The sequence below is a fragment of the Globicephala melas genome, chromosome 3, assembly GCF_963455315.2.
Source record: "Globicephala melas chromosome 3, mGloMel1.2, whole genome shotgun sequence".
Taxonomy (NCBI): Eukaryota; Metazoa; Chordata; class Mammalia; order Artiodactyla; family Delphinidae; genus Globicephala; species Globicephala melas.
In genome coordinates, this window is record NC_083316.1 from 128,248,238 (window position 1) to 128,273,204 (window position 24,967).

The 24,967-nt window shown below is 40.3% G+C and overlaps 1 long non-coding RNA gene across 1 annotated transcript in view; it reads right to left on the minus strand.

Annotated features, from left to right (window-relative positions):
• Nucleotides 1–13,436: 13,436 nt before the first annotated feature.
• LOC132597113 (uncharacterized) overlaps nucleotides 13,437–24,967 on the minus strand; it is a 195,539-nt gene continuing 184,008 nt past the window's right edge. The window contains exon 4 of the long non-coding RNA XR_009563496.1: nucleotides 13,437–13,446. This is a non-coding gene — a long non-coding RNA (uncharacterized lncRNA). The remainder of the gene's footprint in view (nucleotides 13,447–24,967) is intronic.

The following is a 24,967-nucleotide window of genomic DNA, read 5'->3' on the forward strand; positions in this document are numbered from 1 at the left end:
TCTAGTTCTGTGAAAAATGCTGTTGGTAGTTTGATAGGGATTGCATTAAATCTGTAGATTGCTTTGGGTAGTATAGTCACTTTCACAATGTTGATTCTTCCAGTCCAAGAACATGGTATACCTCTGCCTCTGTTGGTATCATTTTTAATTTCTTTCATCAGTGTCTTGTAGTTTTCTGCATACAGGTCTTTTGTCTCCTTAGGTAGGCTTATTCCTAGGTATTTTATCCTTTTTGTTGCAATGGTAAATGGGAGTGTTTCCTTAATTTCTCTTTTCGATATTTCATCATTAGTGTATAGGAATGCAAGAGATTTCTGTGCATTAGTTTTGTATCCTGCAACTTTACCAAATTCATTGATTAGCCCTAGTAGTTTTCTGGTAGAGTCTTTAGGATTCTCTGTGTATAGTATCATGTCATCTGCAAACAGTGACAGCATTACTTCATCTTTCAGATTTGGATTCCTTTTATTTCTTTTTCTTCTCTGGTTGTTGTGGCTATAACTTCCAAAACTATGTTGAATAATAGTGGTGAGAGTGGGCAACGTTGTCTTTTTCCTGATCTTACTGGAAATGGTTTCAGTGTTTCACCACTGAGAATGATGTTGGCTGTGGGTTTGTCACATATGGCCTTTATTATGTTGAGGTAAGTTCTCTCTATGCCTACTTTCTGGAGGTTTTTTTTTTTATCATAAATGGGTGTTGAATTTTGTCAGAAGCTTTTTCTGCATCTATTGAGATGATCATATATTTTTTACCCTTCAGTTTGTTAATATGGTGTATTACATTGATTAATTTGTGTATATTGAAGAATCCTTGCACTCCTGTGATAAACCCCACTTGATCATGTATGATCCTTTTCATGTGCTGTTGGAATCTGTTTGCTAGTATTTTGTTCAGGATTTGTGCATCTATGTTCATCAGTGATATTGGCCTGTAGTTTTCTTTCTTTGTGACATCTTTGTCTGGTTTTGGTATCAGGGTGATGGTGGCCTTGTAGAATGAGTTTGGGAGTGTTCCTCCCTCTGCCATATTTTGGAAGAGTTTGAGAAGGATAGGTGTTAGCTCTTCTCTAAATGTTTGATAGAACTCTCCTGTGAAGCCATCTGGTCCCGGGGTTTTGTTTGTTGGAAGATTTTTAATCATGGTCTCAATTTCAGTGCTTGGGATTGGTTTGTTTATAGTTTCTATTTCTTTCTGGTTCAGTCTTGGAAGGTTGTGCTTTTCTAAGAAACTGTCCATTTCTTCCAGGTTGTCCATTTTATTGGCATATTGTTGCTTGTAGTAATCTCTCATGATCCTTTGCATATCTGAAGTGTCAACTGTCACTTCTCCTTTTTCATTTCTAATTCTATTGATTTGTGTCTTCTCCCTCTTTCTCTTGATGAGTCTGGCTAATGGTTTATCATGTTTTTTTATCTTCTCAAAGAACCAGCTTTTAGTTTTATTGATCTTTGCTATTGTTTCCTTCGTTTCTTTTTCATTTATTTCTGATCTGATCTCTGATTTCTCTCCTTCTGCTACTTCTGGGGGTTTTTCTTGTTTCTCTAATACTTCAGGTGTAAGGTTAGGTTGTTTGAGATGCTTCTTGTTTCTTGAGGTAGGATTGTATTGCTATAAACTTCCCTCTTAGAACCTCTTTTGGTGCATCCCATAGATTATGGGTTGTCGTTTTTTCATTGTCATTTGTTTCTAGGTATTTTTTGATTTCCTCAGTGATGTCTTGCTTATTTAGTACTGTATTGTTTAGCCTCCATGCGTTTGTATTTGTTACAGATTTTTTCCTGTAATTGATATCTAGTCTCATAGCATTGTGGTTGGAAAAGATACTTGATATGATTTCAATTTTCTTAAATTTACCAAGGCTTGATTTGTGACCCAAGATATGATCTGTCCTGGAGTGTGTTCCATGAGCAATTGAGGAGAAAGTGTATTCTGGTTTTTTTGGATTGAATGTCCTATAAATGTCAATTGGGCCATCTTGTTTAATGTATCATTTAAAGCTTGTGTCTCCTTATCTATTTTCTTTTTGAATGATCTTGCCATTGTTGAAAGTGGGGTTTTAAAGTCCCCTACCATGATTGTGTTACTGTTGATTTCCCCTTTTAAAGCTGTTAGCATTTGCCTTATGTATTGAAGTGGTCCTATGTTGGGTGCCTAAAATTTTACAATTGTTATGTCTTCTTCTTGTATTGATCCCTTGATCATTATGGAGTGTCCTCTGTCTCTTGTAATAGTCTTTATTTTAAAGTCTCCTTTTTCTGATATGAGAATTTCTACTCCAGCTTTCTTTTGATTTCCATTTGCATGGGAAATCTTTTTCCATCCACTCACTTTCAGTTTGAATGTGTCCCTAGGTCTGAAGTGGGTCTCTTGTAGACAGCATATGTATGGATCTTGTTTTTATATCCGTTCAGCCAGTCTATGTCCTTTAGTTGGAGCATTTAATCCATTTACATTTAAAGTAATTATCCATATGTATGTTCTTATTACCATTTTTTAAATTGTTTTAGATTTGTTGTTGTTAGACTTTTCCTTCACTTGTGTTTCCTGCCTAGAGAAGTTCCTTTAGCATTTGTTGTAAAGCTGGTTTGGTGGTGCTGAGTTCTCTTAGCTTTTGCTTGTCTGTAAACATTTTAATTTCTCCATCAAATGTGAATGAGATCCTTGCTGGGTAGAGTAATCTTGGTTGTAGGTTTTTCCCTTTCATCACTTTAAATATGTCCTGCCACTCCCTTCTGGCTTGCAGAGCTTCTGCTGAAAGATCAGCTGTTAACCTTATTGGGATTGCCTTGTGTGTTATTTGTTGCTTTTCGTTTGCTGCTTTTAATATTCTTTCTTTGTATTTAATTTTTTAAAATAGATATTTACTGGAGTATAATTGCTACACAATACTGTGTTAGTTTCTGTTGTACACCAAAGTGAATCAGCCATATGCTACATGTGTCCCCATATCCCCTCCTTCTTGAACCTCCCTCCCATCCTCCCTATCCCACCCCTCTAGGTCATCGCAAAGCACCGAGCTGATCTCCCTGTGCTATGCTGCTGCTTCCCAGTAGCTAACTGTTTTAACATTTGGTAGTGTATATATGTTGATGCTACTCTCGCTTCGCCCCAGCTTCCTACTCACACCCCATGTCCTCAAGTCCATTCTCTATGTCTACATCTTTATTCCTGCCCTGCAGCTAGGTTCACCAGTACCATTTTATTTTTTAGATTCCATATATGTGCATTAGCATATGGTATTTGTTTTTCTCTTTCCAACTTACTTCACTCTGTATTTGATAGTTTGATTAATATGTGTCTTGGTGTGTTTCTCCTTGTATTTATCCTGTATTGGGTTTTCTGCAATTCCTGGACTTGATTATTTCCTTTCCCATATTAGGGAAATTTTCAACGATAATCTCTTCAAATATTTTCTCGGGTCCTTTCTCTTCTCCTTCTGGGACCCCTATAATGGAATGTTGTTGCATTTAATGTTGTCCCAGAGGTCTCTGAGACTGTCCTCAATTCTTTTCATTCTTTTTTCTTTTTTCTGCTCTGTGGCATTTATTTCCACTATTTTATCTTCCAGGTCACTTATCCATTCTTCTGTCTCAGTTATTCTGCTTTTGATTCCTTCTAGAGAATTTTTGAATTTCATTTATTGTGTTGTTCATCATTGTTTTTTTGCTCTTTAGTTCTTCTCGGTTCTTGTTCCACATTTCTTCTATTCTCTCCATTCTATTTCCAAGATTTCGGATTATTTTTACTATCATTATTCTGAATTCTTTTTCAGGTAAACTGCCTATTTCCCCTCATTTGTTTGGTCTGGTGGGTTTCTACCTTGCTCCTTCATCTGCTGTGTGTTTCTCTGTCTTCTCTTTTTACTTAACTTATTGTGTTTCGGGTCTCCTTTTCGCAGGCTGCATGTTCGTAGTTTTTTTGTGTTTGGTGTCTGCCTCCAGTGGCTAAGGTTGGTTCAGTGGGTTGTGTAGGCTTCCTGGTGGAGGAGACTAGTGCCTGTGTTCTGGTGGATGAACCTTGCTCTTGTTTTTGTAGTGGGCAGGACCATGCCCCGTGTTGTGTTTTGGGGTGTCTGTGACCTTATTATGATTTTAGACAGCCTCTCTGCTAATGGGTGGGGTTGTGTTCCTGTCCTGCTAGTTGTTTGGCATAGGGTGTCCAGCACTGTAGCTTGCTGGTCATTGAGTGGAGCTGGGTCTTAGTATTGAGATGGAGATCTCTTGGAGAGCTTTCGCCGTTTGATATTATGTGGAGCCGTGAGGTGTCTGGTGGACTAATGTCCTGAACTCGGCTCTCCCATCTCAGAGGCAGAGGCGTGACACCTGGCTGGAGCACCAAGACACTGTCAGCCACACAGCCGAAGTCTACGGTTGCTCCCAAAATCCGCTGCCTCCATTTTGAAATGATTCGTTGTCCATTCAGGTGTATCTGAGATGCAGGCTACATCAATTTGATTGTGGAGATTTAGTCCGCTGCTCCTGAGTCTTTTGTGAAGTCTGAGTTCTTCTGGTGGCATTCAGTAGGTGTTTTGTAGGAGTTATTCCACATGTAGATGTATTTCTGATATTTGTGGGTAGGAAGGTGATCTCCCTGTCTTACTCCTCTGCCATCTTGAAGGTCTCTCCTCCCTATGGTGACTTTTTTTTTTTTTTTTTTTTTTTTTTGCGGTATGAGGGCCTCTCACTGCTGTGGCCTCTCTCGTTGCGGAGCACAGGCTCCGGACGCGCAGGCCCAGTGGCCATGGCTCACGGGCCCAGCTGCTCCGCGGCATGTGGGATCCTCCTGGACCGGGGCACGAACCCACGTCCCCTGCATCGGCAGGCAGACTCCCAACCACAGCGCCACCAGGCAAGCCCCTATGGTGACTTTTTAATTCACTAAAATTAATCTAGGAGAAAGGTCAAATAGGGAAAGACACTGAACCAAAGTTTTTATGTATTTGAGCACAATAATGTGAGATTCAAGTGGGAGTTTTAGGGGAAAGAAAAGAAGAGCTGGAAGTAGAAATGAAAAGCAAGGAGGACACACCTCAGGCCTCTGGTAGGAGAAATGTGGGGAAAGAAGACCTGCCATGAGAAGGCTTCAGGGTAGTACTGTCCTCAGGGGAGATCCAGGTGTCTATGAGAGTAAGAAGGTGATGAACACTTCCTGAAGACCTCAAAGGTATGGGGATTTTGTGGGAAGAGCTCACAGGACACAGTGAGATGGCTGCAGGATATGGGGGAGGGGAGGAACTGGGGTCAGCAACAGTGATATACATACATACAGAGTCATGTAAGTATTAGTACCTGGAGGAAAATGGGTTCCCAAGGAGTCCTGGGTTTCTCTTGGTGACAGTCACAAGGCGATGCCCATGACGGGTGGAGAGTGATGGGGGTTTCCGAGGAGCATATGGAGATCTACAGTTCAGGCTTTACTGTTTCTTCTGCAGGGTTGAGTTGAGGTGCCTCTAACTGAGTGATTAACTCTTGCCCTGTGATGATGGAGGTACCTAACTTCGCTTTGCCCATAAACTCCCATTCCTGTGTCTGGGTTCAGCATAAGTCTTAATGACAAAATCTTTACTGACCATCACCCATTTATGAGCTGTACTTTCTCTGAATTGGCCTTGCAATCAATACTTCTTTTCATGGAGTCTTTGTATGTAAGACCAGATCTCTTCAACTAATTATCAAGCTTCTGAAGTACAGAAGGCAGCCTTAACTAAGCAATTTCTTAGAGTTACTTACACGTCAGCATCTGGCCTAAGAGGTCTCAACCCCTTTTTTCTGCTATAACATACACAACACATGCTGTTTCAATGAGAGATATTTTCCCATGGGTACACCCAGATTTTGATGAAGCCTCAAAAATTGATATAACTATATGATCATACCTTCTAAGTGCTACAGTAAGTATTAATTACACACCAGGGATCATTCGCCACGAAAGGTGGTTGTGGCATAGATACTATCCATGCAGAGCGATTCTCAACATCCTAGTTGTAACTCCATCCCTTTCCCTCCCTGTTTAGAAAGCCTACCATAGTAAGAGTGGCATAATTGCAGTGATAACCTTGTACCCACTCTAATCTTTATCATTTTCCCTAGTACTTTGCTATAAGGGAAGATTATTCAAGGCCTACCTCACAATTGTTTGAGGACATTAGTGTTATGACTGAACATTGAGAACTATTGCGCTTGAAAAGTCTGGGAGATACATCTGAGTACCTATAGTTGATGTTTTGCATTCGTGACCTGTCCTGTGGTTATCAGTAATCTAAATTCCTTAGGCAGTGAATTGAGTACATTCCCTTTTTGCCTTAGGAACACCCAATGAAACTTCTTTCTTCTATTGCAGTAACTATGCAGATTCCTCAGGTTTGCATTCTGGTTTCACCCCTTAAGAGCTTTAGGGTACTTCGGCAGGTTAATTAATTTCTTTGCCTTCAGTTTGCACATCTTTAAAATGAGCAAAATAATTTAAATGAGTACATATATCATAGGCTTATTGTGAGGATTAAGTGAGTTAAAACACGTGAAGTGCTTAGAACAGTACCTACTACTGAGTAAGTACTCAGTAAAGGTTATTTACTGAGATGTATTTCATGCGCTACACTTTACATTTGAAGTTGCTTTATTTTAAAATGGAAGGATTTTCACAGAGTCTTCCACAGTGTTTCTTTGCTCTTTCTTTCCCCCCACTCAGCTTTATTGAGATATAACATATATTGACATAGAACATCACATTATGTAAGTTTAAGGTTTACAATGTGATGATTTCATACACACACACACACACATACACACATATATATATATATATAAATGTTTACCACAGTCAGATTACTTAACTAGTCCTTTACCATTTTGTTGTTGTTATCATGGTGAGAATATTAAAGCTCTCCTCTCACACTGACTTTCAAGTGTATAATACAGTATTGTTGACAGTAGTCACCATGATGTACATTAGATCCCCAGAACTTACTCATCTTGTAACTGAAAATTTGAAGTCTGATAAACATCTTCGATCTCTCTTGATAAACAGAAATGTGGCTGTTAGCTTCATCCTCATTATCACTGTTATTAATATGACTTTTATATGGTGCTGGCCTAAGCATTTTAAGCATATTAACTTATTGGATCCTTACAACAACCCTCTCGAGACAGTGATATTACCTTCATTTTGCAGATGAGAAAAAAGGTGAGGCACAAGAAATTTTAGGAACTTATTCAAAATACCTGTAAGTACCAGAGGTGGAATCCACACCCAAGTCTTCTAGCCTCAGGACTGCACACATAACCCCTACACTCCACTGCATCCCACAATTAAATGTAAACATTATCACTGATGGAGTTACAGCTACAGTTCCAAATAGTAATCCAGGTGGCACACCAACCCCCTTGGAAGATGGGCCTGTGGCTGTGATGGATGTCATTTCAACTGTTCTCTGGGTAAGGAGTATTAGGACTGATTCATTCAACAGACAGTCACGTAGCAATGTTTCTAGCACTCCTTTCAGTCCTTGGATATAGCAGTGAAGAAAACGGACAGAACTATTGCGTTCAAGGAATTGGTATTGAGTTGGGGGGAGAAGACAGTAAACAAAATGTATAAGTAAATTATGTAGTATGTTAAAGGACAATAAATAGTAAAGAAATAATAATGCAGGGAAGAGGAAAAGATTATGTGTGAATGTAGGTGTGGGGGAGTGTTTCATTTTAAATACGTTTCATTTTAAATAAAGTTGTTAGACGAGGGATCACTGAGGAGCCCTTTGAGCGTGGGAGCAACCGGTGGGTATCAGGAGAAAGCATTCCAAGCAGAGGGAACAGCCAGGGGGCTCAGAAAAGAAGCCATTATGTCTAAATCAGAGTAATTCAGAGACCAGAAATTTGGAGGGGGGATGGGGCTTGTCATATAGGGCCTCACAGATCTTTGTAAGGACTTTGTGTTTTCTGAGTTAGGTGGGGAGCCATTGAAATATTGTAAGCAGAGAAGTGGCATGATCTGACTGGCACATTGAAAAGTATCATATGGCTGGTGTATTGAGACTAGGATGCAGGGGGCTAAGTGTAGAAGCAGGGAGGTTCCTAGGAGGTAATTGCAATATTCCAAGTGAAATCTGATGCTGACATGGATTAGGGTGGTGTCAGTGTAGGTGATGAGTAGTATAAGAGTATGGATATGTAAACTGAAGATGGAGCCAATAGGATTTCTTGAAAGATTAGATGTGGAATGGGAGAGAAATAGAGGAGTCAAAGATAACTTCATGGTTTTGGCGTGAGCAACTGGAAGGATGGCGTTTCCATTGACGGAGATGTAGGTAAGTCTAGGTGGATCCGATTTGGCCAAGAATTGTGTGTTGGGGGGAAGTCCCAAGGTAAGTTTAAGATATGTTGAGTTTGAGATGGCTATTAGACACTCAAATGAAGACATTAAATAAGAATATTGGTATTGGGAGGGTTTCATGACAGACATAAAATTCTGAAGTCATCAGCACAAGGGAGTGAGTGTAGACAGAAAAGAGAAGTCCTAGAATAAGCTCTGTATTACTTCTACTTCACCATGAAAATTTTCTGGAGATGAAAAGAAACCAGCAAGGGCTATGTGAAACCCTTGACAGCAAAGATGGAAGGAAACAAGGAGAGTATGTATTTTTGGAAACCAAACACAGAAAATGTTTCAAGAAAGAGTAATCAGTGTAACATGCTGCAATGGACAGATCATTAAAGCAAGTGTCCAAATTGGGGGGATAAAAGCCTAAGAAGAATGGGTTCAGGAGAAAATTAGAAGAAGTGGAGACAATAAGTATAAATAAATCTTTTAAGTGGTTTTGTTATCAAGGAAAGCAGAGGTATGGGGTGATAACTAGAAGGATAAATGAGGTCAACCATAGTTCCTTAAGATGAAAGAAACTGCAACAGTTGTGTATGCTCATGGGAAAGATCCAATAGAGAAAAGGACATAAACGTCTCAGGAGGGAGTGGGGGAGAGGTGCTGGAGCTACGTCCTTATTGGGCAAGATGGGGTGGGGTCTAGTGTACCAGTGGAGGTGCTGGTCATTTTTTTTTTTAACGGCTGCATTGGGTCTTCGTTGCTGCACACAGGCTTTCTCTAGTTGCAGCGAGCAGGGGCTACTCTTCATTGCAGTATGCGGGCTTCTCATTGCAGTGGCTTCTTTTGTTGTGGAGCACGGGCCCTAGGCGAGCAGGCTCAGTAGTTGTGGCGCATGGGTTTAGTTGCGGTGCGGCATGTGGGATCTTCCCAGCCCAGGGCTGAAACCCATGTCCCCTGCACTGACAGGGGGATTCTTAACCACTGTGCCACCAGGGAAGTCCAAGGTGCTGGTCTTTGATGGAAGTACAGAGGGCTAATTTCAGGGAAGGAGATCCAGACTCTGGGGACAGATTTCCTGGGGGTCAACTCTTAGCCTCCACATACCGTCACTGAATACCTTTGAGTAAGTTATTTAACCTCTCTGAACCTCTGGCGGGGCTTGAAAAATACTCAGCATGGGGATCAATTAGCTATCCTTGTTTTAAGGTAAAATCAAGCTTAACAGCTTTGCTAACAACAAAAGCACAACTTTCAGCAGGTTTCCTCGATTAACTGTCTACAGTATATGCGTTTTCTAAAATTTGAGTTAATACTCCTCCCTCTGCCATATTTTCCAACGGTACACACAGATTTGTGTATTTTGCACACACTTTGTCTTGTACGTGACATGGACTACTAAGGAAGGTAATTATCCCAGCAAACTAAGCTGTGTGAAAAGATAAACTGCTTAGTGGATTAAAATTGCATATTTTATATGGCACAAACATCCTCATTCCGCTTGTTCCGTGTTTCATAAATCTCTCCAGGACATCAACTGCTTTGAGCTTTTCCATCATCACTGTTTTTTCTCTGGTGGTAGAATCTCTTTTCCTCTCTTACTCTCTGCCGGCAACCTTTTTGGACCAGTGTTAATAAAAGAGCCAAGTAGCTTAGTGAGCTAAGTCAGAGCCATTTTCCACTGAAGCAGCCTTTCTAGCTCAGCTACAAACCAAATAAGTTGCTGCCTCTACACTGGTCCAGGAAGTTTTGCAATTGAAATGGGAAAATCGTTTGGGGAGCAGGGTGCTGATCAGATTGTCAGACAAAATAAGTCCATTTTCTCCTCAGTGAGGCAGAGATACTGCCATTAGAAAGGAGGAGAAATGGATGTAATTAAGTCAAAACCCAAAGTTAGAGCAGAAATAAATGAAATACAGCCAAAGAAAAACAATAGAAAATATCAATGAAACTAAAAGGTGGTTCTTTGAGAAGATAAACAAAATTGATAAACCTTCTGCCAGACTCATTAAGAGAAACAGAGAGAGGGCTCAAATCAATAAAATTAGAAATGAAAAAGGTGAAGTTACAATGGACACTACAGAAACACAAAGGGTCACAAGAGACTACTACAAGCAACTCTATGCCAATAAAATGGACAACCCAGAAGATATGGACAGATTCTTAGAAAGGTACACTCTCTCAAGACTGAACCGGGAAAGAGAATATGAAGAGACCAATCACAAGTACTGATTGCGATTAAAAACTCCCAGCCAGATGGCTTCACAGGTGAATTCTATCAGACATTTAGAGAAGCGTTAACACCTATCCTTCTGAAACTATTCCAAAAAATTGCAGAGGAAAGAACATTCCCAAACTCATTCTATGAGGCCACCATCATCCTGATACCAAAACCAAAGATACCACAAAAAAAGAAAATTACAGGCCAATAGTACTGATGAACATAGATGCAGAAATCCTCAACAAAATACTAGCAGACTGAATCCAACAGCACATTAAAAGGATCATACACCATGATCAAGTGGGCTTTATCCCGGAGATGCCAGGATTTTTCAGTATCTGCAAATCCATCAGTGCGATACACCACATCAACAAATTGAAGAATAAAAATCATGTGATCACCTCAATGGATGCAGGAAAAGCTTTTGACAAAATTCAAGACCCATATATGCTAAAAACCCTCCAGAAAGTAGGCACAGAGGGAACACACCTCAACATAATAAAGACCATATATGACAAACGAACAGCTAACATCATACTCAATGATGAAAAGCTAAAAGCATTTCCTCTAAGATCAGGAACAAGACAAGGATGTCCACGCTCACCCCTGTTATTCAATGTAGCTTTGGGAGCCCTAGCCACGGAAATCAGAAAAGAAAAAGAAATAAAAGGAATCCACATTGGAAAAGAAGAAGTAAAACTGTCACTGTTTGCAGATGACATGATACTATGCATAGAAAATTCTAAAAATGCTACCAGAAAACTACTAGAGCTCATCAATGAATTCGGTAAAGTTGCAGGATACAAAATTAATGCACAGAAATCTCTTGCATTCCTGTACACTAACAATGAAAGATCGGAAAGAGAAATTAAGAAAAGAATCCCAATTACCATCACATCAAAAAGAAAAAAATACCTAGGAATAAACCTACCTAAGGAGGCAAAAGACCTGTACTCTGAAAACTATATGATGCTGATGAAAGAAATTGAAGATGACACAAACAGATGGAAAGATATACTGCGTTCTTGGATTAGAAGAATCAATATTGTCAAAATGACTCTACTACCCAAGGCAATCTACAGATTCAAAGCAGTCCCTATCAAAATACCAATGGCATTTTTCATAGATCTCAAACAAAAAATTTTACAATTTGTATGGAGACACAAAAGACCCTGAATAAGTAAAGCAATCTTTTATTGGAGTATAATTGCTTTACTATGTTGTGTTAGTTTCTGCTGTACAATGAAGTGAATAAGTATGCATATATCCCCTCCCTCTCGGACCTCCCTCCCACCCACCCCCATTCCCCCCATCTAGGTTGTCACAGAGAACCGAGCTGAGAAAAATGTAGCTGGAGGAATCAGACTCCCTGACTCAGGCTATACTACAAAGCTATAGTCATCAATACAATATAGTACTGGCACAGAAACAGAAATGTAGATCAATGGAACAAGATAGAAGGCCCAGAAATAAACACATGCACCTATGGTCAATTAATCTACAATAAAGGAGGCAAGAATATACAATGGAGAAAAGACAGTCTCTTCAATAAATGGTGCTGGGAAAACTGGACAACTACATGTAAAAGAATGAAACTAGAACATTCTCTAACACCATACACAAAAATAAACTGAAAATGGATTAGAGACCTAAATGTAAGGCCAGGCACTATAAAACTCTTAGAGGAAAACATAGGCAGAACACTCTTTGACATAAGTCACAGCAATCTCTTTTTGGATCCACCTCCTAGAGCAATGGAGATGAAAACAAAAATAAACAAATGGGACCTAATTAAAAGCTTTTGTACAGCAAAGGAAACCATAAACAAAATGAAAAGGCAACCCACAAAATGGGAGAAAACATTTGCAAACGAAGTGACTGACAAGGGATAAATCTCCAAAACACAGAAACAGCTCATGAAACTCAGTATCAAAAAAATCAAAAAAAAAAAAGGGCAGAAGGTCTAAATAGATATGTCTCCAAAGAAGACATACAGATGGCCAAAAAGCTCAACACGAAAAGATGCTCAGCATCGCTAACTATTAGAGAAATGCAAATCAAAACTACAATGAGATGTCACCTCACACTGATCAGAATGGCCAGCATCAAAAACTCTACATTTGCTGGAGAGAGTGTGGAGAAAAGGGAACCCTCCTACACTGTTGGTTGGAAGACCTATATAGACATTTCTCCAAAGAAGACATACAGATAGCCAAGAGACACATGAAAAGATGCTCAACATCGCTAATTATTAGAGACATGGAAATCAATACTATAATGAGATATCACCTCACACCAGTCAGAATGGCCATCATCAAAAAGTCTACAAACAATAAATGATGGACAGGGTGTGGGGAAAAGGGAACCCTCCTATTCTGTTGCTGGGAATGTAAATTGGTCCAGCCACTATGGAGAACAGCATGGAAAAAAACATGGTTTGAAAGGATGCAAGCGCCCCAGTGTTCATTGCAGCACTGTTTACAGTAGCCAAGTCATTGAAGCAACCTAAATGTCCGTGGACAGAGGAATGGATAGAGAAGATGTAGTAATATATACAATGGAATGTTACTTAGCCATTAAAAAGAATGAAATAATGCCATTTGCAGCAACATGGATGGACCTAGAGATTATCATATTGAGTGAAGTAAGTCAGATAGAGAAAGACAAATATCATATGATATCTCTTATATGCAGAATCTAAAAAAATGATACAATTGAACTTTTTAACAAAACAAACAGACTCACAGACTTAGAGAACAAACTTATGGTTACTGGGGGTGGAGAGTGGGGGGAGGGGTAGATTGGGAGTTTGGGATTGACATGTAGACACTGCTATATTCAAAATAGTTGACTAACAAGGACCTACCTTATAGCACAGGGAACTCTGCTTTATACTCCGTAATAACCTAAATGGGAAAATAATTTGAAAATGAATAGATACATGTATATGTATAACTGAATCACTTTGTTATACTTTGTTAATCAACTGTATTCCAATATAAAATAAAATTTTTTTAACAAAACAACTACAAAAATTTGCCAACCATAGTTACAGAAGATCTCAGTAAATGGAGAAACATATAAAATTCATGTGTTGGAAAACTAAATATTGCCAAGATGGCTATTCTACCCAAATTGATTTAAAGGCTCACAGCAATTTCTATTAAAATCCCAAGAGGCTTTTTTTTTTCTTTTGTATAGATTAACAAGTTGACCCTAATAGGTATACAGAAAGGCAGAGGACCTAGAATAGCCAAAAAAATTGTGAAAAAGGAGAACCAATTGAAGGGCTAACACTACCTGATTTCATAACTTCCTGCAATGGACCCTTGAACAGTTCAGAAGTTAATCTAAGTATAATTTATAGTCAGCCCTCCATATCCACGGTTCCTCATCCACAGATTCAACCAACCCCTGACCAGGGAGTACTGTGGTATTCACTATAGGAAACTATCCACTTCTAAGTTGATTGACACAGTTTGAATCCATGTTGTTCAAGGGTCAACTGTATTTGTTTTTCTGTCTGCAAATGATTATCTCCATTGTGATATACCTTTACGTTCAACTCTCAAGCGAGCAACTATATCTTTAAAATAGCTACTACCCTGAAAGAAAAAAACTGATGTCAACTAGTCCATTCTTCTACTTTAGGCAAATGATACTTGTGTATACTTTTCTGTCTGAATTGAGCCACCTCTTCTGATCTACTCTGCATATCTCTCCCTACCACCCCACCTTTAGGAAGTATAATAGTTCCACACCCTTTCACCAACTCATTCTGTCTCTTAAGCGGCCTTTGGAAGATCATTTGGATTCATGGTGCTCATCTCTAGAGGAAGTAATGTGGGCGCCATTTCAGTCTTCTTCCTCTCTTACTCCTTTATTGAGAATGAGAAAAGGAGCTAGGAGTCACTCCTTCCTCCATTCCATTAAACTCCGACTACTTGGGGCTTTCAGAACGGACAATAGAGACAGCATCTTCTTTTATATATGCTTGGGTTATATGCGAAAACCATATAACCACGTGCCATGTGCCCTGCAACTCACCCACTAAGCTTTTACCCTTATAGTAAGGGTACAACTTTGAAAATTCTGATTTTTTACTTTTGAAATTTCATGTTCATCTCTCTTCTAGGATGTCTCACTGTCCAGATTTACTCATTCAACTTTTCCAGCTCCTACCCTCATTCTGTCCCTCTTAAAGTACCATATGGGAAAAAAATAACATATGTCCAATTTACAGAAATAACTCAATAGTCTAAAGGCTGTGCCGATGGTCTGTGACAATAACCCTGTACAACTAAAAAGGATGAAACTGTGAGAATAAAACTGTGTGTGGTGGTGACACTTTCCCAGCTTCTGCATCTGCTTTGGCTTCATCGATAAAGGCTCTAATGAGCCTTTTCTCATATCTATCATCTCTGCTTCTCTCCTCAGCTGCCATCCTGGGAGAGGGAGTAAGAAAACATGATTGACTCGTACAGCAATTCATATTATATTGGCTCATTTATAAATTTTCCAATAATAATTGTGAATACCTTAGCCTTATGACAAATGCAACTTTCTCCCGGAAGTCATCCCTGATATCGCCACTTGGAATTATGTCTTTTATTTTCTCCTCTGAGTGCTAATGGCACATCATCTGAACTTCTCTTTACAAGTATTTATAACTACAGTAGAGAGCAGAATGTAATTTGTGGGTATGTATTGTGTCTGTAAGCTCCTTGAGGACAAGGTTCATGTCTAAATGAGAGCTCTAGCCACATGTTGGTTAGTATGGCGTTTGGTACATGATAGTTAATAAGGAAATTTGTTGATGGATGCAGGTACAAGTGAAAGGAGAGGAAGAAAGAGCACAAGTCGGTTCACAACAAAAGATTCTACAGCAAAGGAATAAGGGATGCAGGTACTGAGGATAGAGAGTCTGGGAAAAGAAAGCTCTTTAGTACTAAAGCCAAATGGTAGGGCCAGATCTTGGGTAGAGGCTGTGACGCTGATGAATTTACTGAAAACAGGATGAAGATAATAACTTCAACCAGAGAAGCCAGGCACTTGGCCGGCCAGCCTTAGTTCTGACTCTGCATGTTACAGCTAATAAGGCACAGACAAAAAGAGAAATATTTACCAACTATTTGCCAGATACTGTGATTAATGCTTGACCTTTCTCTCCCTCTCCTCCCGATCCCATTTTCTCACTCTCGCCCTCATTCTCTCATTTGCTTCTGATAAAGAGGGAGTCTTGTTTCTATCCTAATAAATCAATATAGGCTGTTCTTTCAGAACAGTTTTGCTCGTCACCTGAACGCTTTGCACATATGATGTAATGAGTTAGTAGTGCAAGAGGTTTACTGAGGTAGTGGGATTACTACCTGTAAAGATAAAAGGAAGAAGACATAGGATTAGGCAGATCTGGCAAATCTTGACCAGCCCAATGGGGAAATGTAGAACAAAGGGGTGATGCACATTGAGCAGACATAGACAGACCCTAGTAGCCTCATCATATTCAGCCATTGGCTGGGGTTACCGGTGAGGCATGTGGCCTCAGCTGGAAAAATGAGGCAGGTCCTGAAGGAACTGATGACTGGAGGTCATCAGCTATCTGCATTTTTTGTAGCCGAATGTCAAGTTCTTTGTTTTAGACTGATGCGAGTGACATACCTCCATGGTGTCATACCCTCCACGAGATCCTAATTAGCCTAGATATGCTTATGGCATTGTGCTTAGCTGATCCTAGTGTACTGCCTCATAGGTTCATAACTAGAAGTGACTCTGGAAACCACCCATGAGTCATTGCTAAAACATCTTTCTGGTTGCCCTGGGTTCTTCTTAAGGGTGCCTTGTGCATCTGTGGAAATCAGAAGGGAAGGAGGAGTAGCTTTGGATCTTCTCGACCTCCTTCCAAACACAGTAGCTTCACGTTCTTGTGCAAGAGATAAAGGCTTTCATGTGATATTCCATTAAAAATAGCCTCTGCTATTAGGAAATTTTAAAAATTTAAAGTCCATTGATATTTTCCAACAGCTCATATCTTGAGTGGTGAGGGAATATCAGGGACTTATAACGTTTCAGATATGAATAGTTTTACAGAACACACTAGGAATTACACATCAACTCAAGGCATTGTTATCAATGCCATAGCCCTACACCTGAGAAGAGCCCCAGAAGAGTGACACCTAGAGACCACTGGGTTAGAGGCAGATGCAGAAAGGGGAAGGGATTTCTTCAAGGTCACATGATAACCGGGGGCAGGAAGACGATCAGTGCCTGGTCTTCTGACTCCTTAGGCTGTGTTTTTTTCACTCTGCCATGATGCTGCTATGATTGAGCTAGACCAGACAAAACACAGAAAGCACTAGCAGATGCTACTGAGAAAGAAGAACTATCAAAGATCATTGTGAGCATCAATATCAAAAGATTTTCCTTTCTTTTACAGAAAACCTTGTTCAGAGCCCCAATACAGTGAATATGAGCTACGGTGGCTACCACAGGGGCTGGGGGCTAGCTGGAGTCAGAGGCTTCCCACACTATTTGACCTTTCTCTTCCTTCTCTGACCAGCGTACAGTGGTTCCTGACTACCTCAGTAGAACTCTTGACCTCTAAGTGACATGATTTAAATAGAGGGAGGGACACATATACACTACTGATACTATATAAAATAGATAACTAATGACAACCTACTGTATAGCACAGGGAACTCAATGCACTGTGGTGACCTAAATGAGAAGGAAATCCAAAAGAGAGGGGATATATGTATACGTATGGCTGAATCATTTCGCCATACAGTAGAAACTAACACAACAGTGTAAAGCAACTATGCTCCAATAAAACTTAATTTATTAAAAACAATAAAAAGAGGAATGTACCAAAACTCAGAATGGCACAACCACTTTCAGTGTTATAAGTGGGTTCACTGTAAAATGAGTGGTCTCATCATTCCAGCCCAGGATACAACACTGCCTCCGAAGGAAACTTTTATTCTTAAAGACCACAAAGTGTAGAAACAGAAAACTTTAGTCTTAGAAGCTAGCCTCTCTTGTGCTATAAATCTGAGTCTGACAGCAGCTACTGGCTTGAAAATATCCAGGGAGTTCAGGCCAAGCTTAGGAAATTTACTGTGACACATAAACTAATATGGAGGGAACCCTGCTATCCCTCTGAAGCAGTTGATCCTGCAAATCGGTCAGCTGACAAAGCAATTTACATCTGTCGACCCCCTTCCTTCTTCTCGGAGAAAATAATGGGCTCTCTTCACTCACTCACTAAGGCAAGAAGCGGCAGGGTTTGGAGTGAATTAGATTACCTGCTGAAATATATATTACATTTTGAATACCCTTACTGTGTAGAGAGGATTTAAATTCCACTCTCTCTCTCTCTTACTAATTGGGTGGGTGGCTGACCGTTCTCCCAAAATGAGTCCCTCTTCAGAGGTTAGTGTCACAGAGCCCGGGAAACTGTAAAAGCAGTCAGCGGGCCGCCAAGAGGCCTTCGCTCCCTGAGTTTTTTCATGGATTGCTCTCTCCTCTGCCCCACCTCACCACCCCCACCTGCTCTTGACACCAGGCTGACACCACCTCACCACTGGCCCATCAACCGCTCCAGAGAGATGCTCCGAAAAATTGTATTTGGAGCTGCTCAGTCTCACGAGTCAGAAAAGCTGATTCGATTTCCATGCCTTCCAAATACCATCCTGCATGCAGTCAGCCAAGCCAATCACTGGGCGCCTTTAATCAGTCATTTCACGGAGAAGTTCCTGGGGCCCTGGGGAGTGGCAACCTTCCAGAAAGGAGCCATAGGAAATGCTCACGAGAAGCAGCCCAGGCTGCGTGGGCCCAGGCTTCAATGTGTGGCTAAGAGCAAAGCAAGCACAATTTTAGAGTACTTCACAGTTTACAAGGCACACTCACGTGCATGATTTCATCGGAGGTTCTAAACAAATCCATGAGGTAAGACTAAAAGGAAATATGCTTCTAATACCCATTTTTTAGTTTTTCAAAATTGTGTTCACGTAGATAGTCACTCGCCTGACTCCATGCAGTAATGGACAAGGCTGAGACTCGAAGCAGGGATTTTGTGACTCCAAACCCTGTGCTGTTTGCATCTCCCTGCATGAGGCTAACACCCACCACCTCACTGAAGGCAGCAGCTAACACTTAGTAAAGTATCTGCCAGGTGGTCTGCACAGTGCCGTTCCTGCATTATCATTACAGACACCCTGTGAGATGGGTACCGACTTGTCCCTGTTTAGCACAGTGCAGCTCAGAGAGACTGTAACCTATTCCCTGTCTTCAGGTTACTGCAATTTTAAAACATGACACTAACCTGTCCCTACCTATTCGGCTAAAACTGCCTCACCCTCAGGAAAATTAGCTTGATTCACACATGTGGTTTTTCGTTTCTATCCCTAAATGTTCCATAACTGTGGGAGGGTCTCACATACCACAGTCTCAGCAGCCCCTAAAGGGATAGCTCTTTAAGAGGCTGGAGAGATGGTAAGGGGTAACCATGGAAATATGGTTATAATTCCACTTCAGTTAACCATAAATAAATGTCAGTAAGAATACAGGATTCTTTCTACATTAAAGAAGAATGCTATTCTTATTATCCCTTCCTCCACACCGCCCCCCCGCCCCAGTCCCCACCTAAGTGACAATGCCACCAACTTTGAAAGGCAGTTATAATCTCAGGAGGAAAGAGCACAAGGATTATTGTTTTCCAGCGTCCCTTTGATCTGGGTGATGCACAGTGGAATCCTATTGTGTCTACTGCTTGAGAAGTCCTTTTGTTCTAACATGCTGGAGTGTAAAGTGGGAGAAGCCAAAGTAGGAAGAGAAAGACAAGCAATTTGGGAAGATAAAGGGAAAAATCAATGTTCAGGGCTCCTGGAGCTGTCTCGGTTGGTATTTTGTGGGGGAACGGAGTGGGAGGAAGGAACATCTTACAATTGTGCTAGCGAACTGAGTAGGCCATGCAAACTGGCACCATCGGTCCAATTATGTTTCTTTTCATTCTGGAAAGTAAAGCAAGAAGGAAATTGAGGAAATGACTGTCATTATTTATAACTTTTTTGGTAATGAGACATTTCTTTAAAGGACACATGTGAGGATGAGGCTTCCCGGCCTTTGGATGCCCTTCCTTTCCCTTCCTCATCACCATTCCAAGTGTCCTGCCTCCTTCAAGGTCCCCTAATGTCAAGGAAGCCTTCCCTAATTCTTCTGTCTGTTCAGAAAACATCAACAGCATTTAGCGTCAGAACTCAACAAACAAATATTGGTTACACACAATTCCATTATTCTCTATTTATTTAGTCTTAGAATCTTACATAAACCTTAGAATCCTTGAAGGCAGTGATCACATTGTCATTCTCTTCCTGTTGTATCTTATGCCATCTGTAGCTTAATGGGGCCTGGACACATAGTAAGTGATAAATGAACCTTAATAAATGCCTGTTAGCTGTAATGTACATGTGAAACTTCATCCCATAATGACACATCTCTCATATACCCAAGCACTCCGCCTCTGCACATAAGTTCAAATTTGGACTAATAACAACTGTTGATGAGGGAAGAGAATTTGCAAATTGACTGTTAATATAATGTTTAAACTTCAATTCCTAAAGCTGATGTTTTCAGAAATAATTTCTTTCTAAACTGAAGACTTCTGAATTCATATAACTTTCAGTAATATTGGTGGATCACATTTTGTTTTCTATGCTTATCAGGGAGCCTGCCAGAGCAAATACTCTATCCTAGTCCAAATAGCTCCAATTAAAGCAGAAACCCTTAGTTAAACAAAGTGGAAAACAAGCTCAAAGTACGTATCCTTGGGTGTCAAATCAACCAAATATGATATATTGTGGGTTAATTTGCATCTACTGCTGGAGAAGGGTTTTTGCTAGTTTTAACCAATATTCAGGGACCATTTAGGGAAATAGGATAAGACATAAAATATTGTGGTTTTTTGTTTTTATATATATATAGCACAAGAGAGAACATACCAAAACTAAATCTTAATGTGTTACTGTTACTTTGGAACAAAGTCTTGGTGCCATAGGCGTGGATTTTCTGTAAGAAAGAGCTTGGAGGTAAGCTAGTCCAATCTCCCTGTGTCACAGGTGAGAAGACTGAAGCTTGCAAGTGTTAAACGACCCAAGCAGAGTCACAAAATGGCATGGGCAGGAGGCTTGGTTCCAGCCTCAATTTAACCTCCAATGAGATAGAAGCACTTTAGGAACATGAAGATGGTAGAAATTAATATAAGGTGGAATAGTCTAGGAACATTTACATAATTCTTTACTTGTATTCATTTACTGTGTTTCTTCAAGATAGGTGGAAAGACTGTTTTTTTTAATTTTAGAAATTCTACTGCCTAGAATATTAAAACCCTATAGTAAATGGTCTGAGTGCTGAAAAGCCCAAAAAGGTCTCATCCCTATTCATCAGATGTAAATGTAATGATTTGACTATAGTCATCATTAACTGGCTAATAACTATTTATGACCTCAGAATGCAGCTTCTACCCAGTTAATGGGCTACGTAGTAAAGCTCTGATTTTATCTCCATTGTTCTGGCTCTTGGTCTCACTTGCTTGCGTTAAGGGATGAGCAGGTTCTGCTGATTACCTGCATAATAAGAGTTTATATTCTAAGGGCCTTCAGAAAAACTCTCATCAAACAAAATTGGAGTTCTCCCGATGAAGGAAGTCTTACAGAATAATATGTTGATTGCCCCCAAATAACCCTCACGATTCGCACTTACAGGAAATTGACCATAGGTTTTCTCGGCTGCATTTTCAAGCAATTGTGAATCCCTAAGCGCTGGGATATTGTGTCTGCTGACACTTGTCAAACAACATTTGCCCGAGCTGCTTCCACTTCGCCTTAGAGATGGCGCCCATCTCTCTTAGGAACAGGTTTATGGAACATGCGTCTGAGCTGGGCTCAGAGTGCAGGGGCTGCTGGCTAGAAGGGCTCAAAGGAAGAAAAGGCTTGGCAGTGCCTACATCTGGTATCCTGACCATCCTTCAAGCCGACCTTCTCTTCCTCCTCCTCCCCTGTTTTTACCCTTCAAGAAACTGTGCTCCTTTGAAGTGTATTTCTTTATTCAGCCTCTACTGAATGACCATACACAATGTGTCAGGACTAGAGAAGACGAGAAAGAAGTTTAAAATACGTTCCCCGTTCACTCTGACCTTGCAATTTACTTTACAAGAGGAAATACACACAGAAGCAATTCTTCCAGACTCTGACTCCTCCTTACCGCCACCTTATCACTCCTGCTAAAACGACCATTACCTTTGGCCTGGATTATTGCAGTATCAGTAGCCCTAACCAATGTCCCTTTGTCTCTCTTTGTTATAAAACCTCATTTATATCCCATCAATTCTTTCCTAAAAATTCCCCAGTGGCTTCGTCCTCACCTCATGAAAAGCCGAAGTCCACCGTGGCCGGTAAGGCCATCTATGACCTGGCCCCATTCTTTGTCTGCCATTATATCCTGCCTCCTGTCCTCTCCCTTCATTCTGACCTGACTCCACTATCCCTTTGCTGCTCTTTAAGCACTTGAAGGCTTTTGCCCTTGCCATTTCCTGTGTCTAAACTGTTTTTTCCCTAGGCACGCACATGGTGTTCTCCTTCATTTCACTTAGGTTTCTTGTTAAATGTGAACTGATCAGTGAGGACATCCCTGACCGACCTACACACCCATCCCTGTCTTCCTGCCCTGCTTTATTTCTCTTCTTAGCATTTAAAACCACTCCAATCATTGATTTATCTGTCTCCCCAAACTACATTAGCTTGATGAGAGTAGGAAATTTGCTTAGTTCCCTAATATGTCCATAAAACCTAGAACTGTGCCTGACGCACAATAGATGTTAATACATTGGCTGAAGTGGAAAACCTCAATGCCTTAATGATTACAGAAGACAAATGCATGAATGAATGCACGCATGCATGAATGAATGAATAGAATGCTAAGATGAGTGCACCACTGTCTAGTAAATGAAGCCCTGTCTCTTTATTCTGGCCTCCAAAGTCATTCTATTAGGGATACTTTCAGATTCAACTAACAACATACATAATCAGCAGTCGTTTAAGTAATAAAGACACTCAATTAAGTTTTACAACAAGCAGGCCAGAGGTAAGCAGTCTTGACTCAATAGGTGCTAAAAGATGTATCAAAGATATAATCTCTTTCTATCGTTATCCTCACTCTTCTTACCATGATGGTTTAGAGCTGCATGCATGTATTAATATATATTCAAGGCAGGGAAGGTGGAAGTGGTGGTAATCGTAACATCTCCCCTATTTTTCGGGAAAATAAGAGCTTTCCCAGGTATCTTTTCCTACGAGACTTTTAATTATAAATGTGCCATTTATTCATTTCTTAATGCAGGAAAGTTTTGTGTTTTTTTCTTTTTTCTTCCCCAGCCTTTAAGGTGAAAGTGGGCAACGAAGAAGTGGGTTGTGAATGGGTTTTGATAAAGTCAACCTCTACTGGCTGTCACTTAATGTCTTCCATGATATGACCCCTGCCGGATTTCCCATTGCTGTACTGTACAGTCCCTGTTCCGGCCCAACTCAACTGTTTACTGGTCCCCTGACAGTTCTGCCGCCTACCTTTTAAAGAACTGTAGACTTATTTTTTAGAACAGTTTCAGATTTACAGAAAAAATGAGAAGATAGTACTGGGAGTTCTTATATACCCCACACACAATTTCCCTATTATTAATATCTTACTTTAGTTGGTACATTTGTTATAACTAATAAACAAATATTGTTTTTGTTTTTGCGGTACGTGGGCCTCTCACTGTTGTGGCCTCTCCCGTTGCGGAGCACAGGCTCCGGACACGCAGGCTCGGCGGCCATGGCTCACAGGCCCAGCCGCTCCGCGGCATGTGGGATCCTCCCAGACCAGGGCATGAACCCGTGTCCCCTGCATCGGCAGGCGGACTCTCAACCACTGCGCCACCAGGGAAGCCCTCTCTTTGACAGTTTTGAGGAGTATTGGTCAGGCTTTGTAGAATGTCCCTCTATTGTAATTCGACTGGTATTTTTTCTCATAGATTGGAGTTACGAGGTTTTTATGAAGAAGATCAGGGGTCAAGTGCCACTTGCATCAAATCATATCAAAAGTGTACTATCAACATGAGGTGTATGTCAGGTTTCTCTGTTGTAAAATTATACATTTCCACCCTTTACATACTGTGTTCTTTAGAAGGAAGTCATTATGCACAGCTGACACTTGAGTGAGAAGTTATGCTTCCCCTCCTTGAAGGTAGAGTATCTACATAAATTATTTGGAATTCTTGTGCACGGGGGATTTGTCTCTTCTCCCTGGCTTATTCATTCATTTATGTATATCAGCATAGATACACTGATATTTACTTTACCCTGTGGGTTAACGTCTAATACCTTATTTCTTTGGTCAAATTAATTCTGCTTTGTCCATTGGAATCTCTTTTAGTTGGCTTCTGTGTTCCTTTGACATTCCCACATCAATATAGTTTTGTAGTCTTCGAGCATTTTCTTTTTGGCACTGCAAAGTGCTCCAGGCTCATCTTGCATATTTCCTGCCCTGGTCCATCTTATTGGAGAATGGTGTTTGAAACCAAGATCTGGGTGGTAGCTGTGCTCACTGTTACTGGGGTGTCATTGCTTCTAGATTTTCTGAGGTGACAGAGCAAGGAATTACATGTTTGTTTACTAACCTGTGAATATACATAGATCTAAAACTATTTCTATATGAAACCATATGTGTCTTTATGAAGTTAATTATTAGCTCAGATTGATGTCTCCAACTCTAGTCCATCACCAGATGGATCATTCTAGCTTTCTCCCCTTGCTTATCTATAAACTCCTACTCCTGTAGTGAGAGACCTGGCTCCCACCATTTGCCATCTACTTAATCATTTGCTTCCAGTTTACATGTATAACGATATCATAATTCTTAACCTCTATCCCTATGAGATACAACTTTATCAACTAGAGTACAGTCATCGTTTGTAGTTCCTTTTGTCTTTAGACTTACAGACTCATTTCCTAGGTTACTTAGGTCAGTACCTTTTGGCACCACCCTCTTCAGTAAGGTTGTTTCATATATCCATCATACAGTCAGATTTCTTGTCAAAGTCTGCAACCTTCTGGGATCACTCCACCTCCTAAATGATTTGTTTTAATTTACCTACATTACACTTCATAAACTTTTATGCTATAAAGTTTCATGGCTTTGACAAATTCATTATGTCATGTATCTACAATTATGGTATCATACAGAATATTTTCACCACCCTCAAAGAAAACCCTGTGTTTCATCTATTCAACTCTGTCCCATCCAGCTGACATCCTGGCAACCACTGATTTTTCATTATCTGTATAGTTTTACCTCTTCCAGAATGTCATATAATTTGAATCATGTAGTATGTAGCCTTTT